Consider the following 3,112-nt stretch of genomic DNA (forward strand, 5'->3'; position numbering starts at 1 on the left):
CAAAATTGTAAAACAATACCACTCATCCCACTATTTTTTGGCAATTATAGTAATTTTTTTTTGAAAATGCATATATGATAAATTGTCCTGTAATGTTTTATTGTTATTATTTTTTTAAAAGTGAATTAGTAAATATGTATTTCACGCAAAATTGTAAAACAATACCACTCATCCCACTATTTTTTGGCAATTATAGTAATTTTTTTTTGAAAATGCATATATGATAAATTGTCCTGTAATGTTTTATTGTTATTATTTTTTTAAAAGTGAATTAGTAAATATGTATTTCACAAATGTTTTGGTAGTACAATACACATCAGTAGCTTCTACCCATATAAACAAATGCTCTTGGGATCCTTAATAATTTTTTATACCATATAAAGTGACTGTAGACTGCAGATTTGGGGATCCATTTAACTAGAAAAACTCAGCAACTAAAGTTCCTGAAACTGTTCTTCTATAAGAAACAGAAAATCAAACTAATACTGCCAGTAAATCTTATCAGTTATATTTTCAAACTATTTCTAGAACACAACCTTTTCTTAAAATCACCATTGTTAATAGCCCTGGTGTAAACCACTGTCATCTCTCACTCAGATTTTTCAAAAGTTGCCTGAGTGTTTTACCTGAACTTCATGTTTTTTAGTTAATTAACTATCACAGCAGATAAGTTCCTTGTTAAAATATGTCAGATCACGTTCTCAAAGCTCAAAATTTCCAGTTATTTTCTGTATGTGGGAATGAGATTTAAGGGTATTAGATTAAAGAGGGCTGAATAGAAGACTGAAATGGGTAAAATCCATTACAAAGGTGTGCTGTCCTAGAAATCAGGGTTCAGTGTCTTGATGTAAGTTCCCTGGAGTGGTATGCTCAGTTAGTTAATCAAAGACTGGCCTCAGTATTGGACTACAGTTAATGAGTTTGAAATGATTGAATTGTCTAGGCACCTGATAGAGAAAAATTCTTGGTTGCAAAAAATTGGCTTCTTAGAACAAATTTATTATGTGAAAACTGTTTAGCTAATCCTGCAGAGTCCTAACGTCTTAAAGAATATTCCATTATCCAAGCTGAGGAAGCACCAGCATCTTTAAAGACTTTTGTGGTGGCTTACTTGTGTAGATCATAGATGGATATGTGATATTGTGGAATGAGGTGATGGAATTTCATTCCATCATCTCCACAGACATAATATGGTCCCGGAGGAGTAGAAGCTAAATTGTGTTAACTCTCTGAGATTAGATGAACATAATTACTACAGTAAGCCACAGGGTTAGAATAATAGCAGCATACTATTTAGTGAGACTAGTGATGGCTAATTAATCACTACCCTAGTAGTAAAATAAATACCAAGATCAAGACACCTGGTTAAGGTGCTGCTTGTCATATATCAGAGGAAAAAATTAAAGAACATAATTCAATTTATGATAGTGGAAATTTGTGTCTTTATTTCTAAACCTAAGCTAGTTTCCACAGCTGGAGTCCCTTGTCTGAGGTAGAGACTGTCATTTTGAAGATCCTGCTTCGTAGTCACATGTGCATTCTATGAATCTTCCCTTGAGTGTTCTCTGTTTTCCAGGTAACTGCAGACTTGGTAAACACAAATAACTATACTTTTGAGGGTTATTAGATACCAATTCTGAGCTCATATTGACCCTGAGGGACCCAAAATGCCATTGAGGTCCAAGCGTGTGAATGGAGACTTGAAGAGGTCATGGATTAAAGATTTAGTTCAAGTCCATCTAACAGTACTTCCCATGGAATTAAGCACCCATTGATAGTCCTTGGACTCATTATGTGAGGGCCATTATGGTAGTAAAGGCTGAGTGGAAGCCCCAGCAACTGCCCACCCTCACCCTACACTGAAGGTAATATTAGGTCCTTGGGAGAACTTTAAAGATTAGCACCATCATTAAAACTGTGGGAGATGAAGAGGTAATGATTCTTATCTTAGACCCATTTAATTTAATTGGCCTAATTGTTCCCTAAAAGAGTCATTTGTGAGGTGAAGAATAAAAATAAATGATTAGAATTATAATTACATGGTGATTCCAATCGGCTACAATTCAAAATATGTTACTCCTCTTAGAATAAATCTACATAGTCCAAGAATGCACCACTGACACACTAAGTGAAATCTGAAGCAGTTAGCATTTACAGAATGAGCATTAACATTTATTATCTCACTCTCTCTGTCACAACATAGTTCAGAGAAATTTTATCTTAGTTTTCTTACATTTTCTTATATTAGGATTTTCCAAAAGCAGCCAAAAATTGGGATGTAGTGTTTATTTGGCAAGTTATTCTAGGAAACAAAAAGGAAGAAGGGGCAGGACATCAATATTTTATCCTGTATATTAAAAAATCCTACATTTTTATATATTGTCTTAGTACACTTGCCTGCTGTAACAAAATACCATAGATTACATAACTCTGTAATTTATAAACAACAGAAACTTAATCTTCACAGTTCTGGAGACTGGGAAGTCCAAGATCAAGGCACCAGCAGATTTGGTGTCTGATAAGGACATACTTCCTCACAGATAGTGCCTTCTAGTTGTATCCTCATGTAGTGGAAGAAGCCAGAAAGCTCTCCTGGGTTTCTTTCATAAGGGCATTAATCTCATTCATGAGGATTTATGACTTAATCATCTCCCATAATGCCCCACCTCTTAATATTATCACATTGGGAATTAGGTTTCCACATGTGAGTTTTGAAGGGACACAAACATTCAGAACATAGCAGGACTTTAGGAGAAAAAAGTAGCAATCACACTTCAGTATTAGTGGAAATTCTGCTTTATCGACACTGGGAGATAAATGTTTATTGTATCATTGAAATATACAAAGTTAGAATATCTGGTGCATTTCAGATGTCTGTCCTGAAATGAAAGAAATTTCTATGCTTTGCACTGCCCACTATGAATAAAGAAACACTATTTGGCAGGAGTATTTGCACTATGGGACTTCTTGTAAGCTTCAGTAGGAAAGAAATAGGGCAGATAGGACATGAAATGAATCTCTAACTGGAAAGTCTTTTGGTGAACTTGGTATGTCTGATATGTCAAACTATAAAATGAGGTCTGTAGAGCAATATTGCAGTGTAAAATGTAAG

This window comes from Galeopterus variegatus, unplaced genomic scaffold (assembly GCF_000696425.1).
Source record: "Galeopterus variegatus unplaced genomic scaffold, G_variegatus-3.0.2 Scaffold603, whole genome shotgun sequence".
Lineage (NCBI taxonomy): Eukaryota > Metazoa > Chordata > Mammalia > Dermoptera > Cynocephalidae > Galeopterus > Galeopterus variegatus.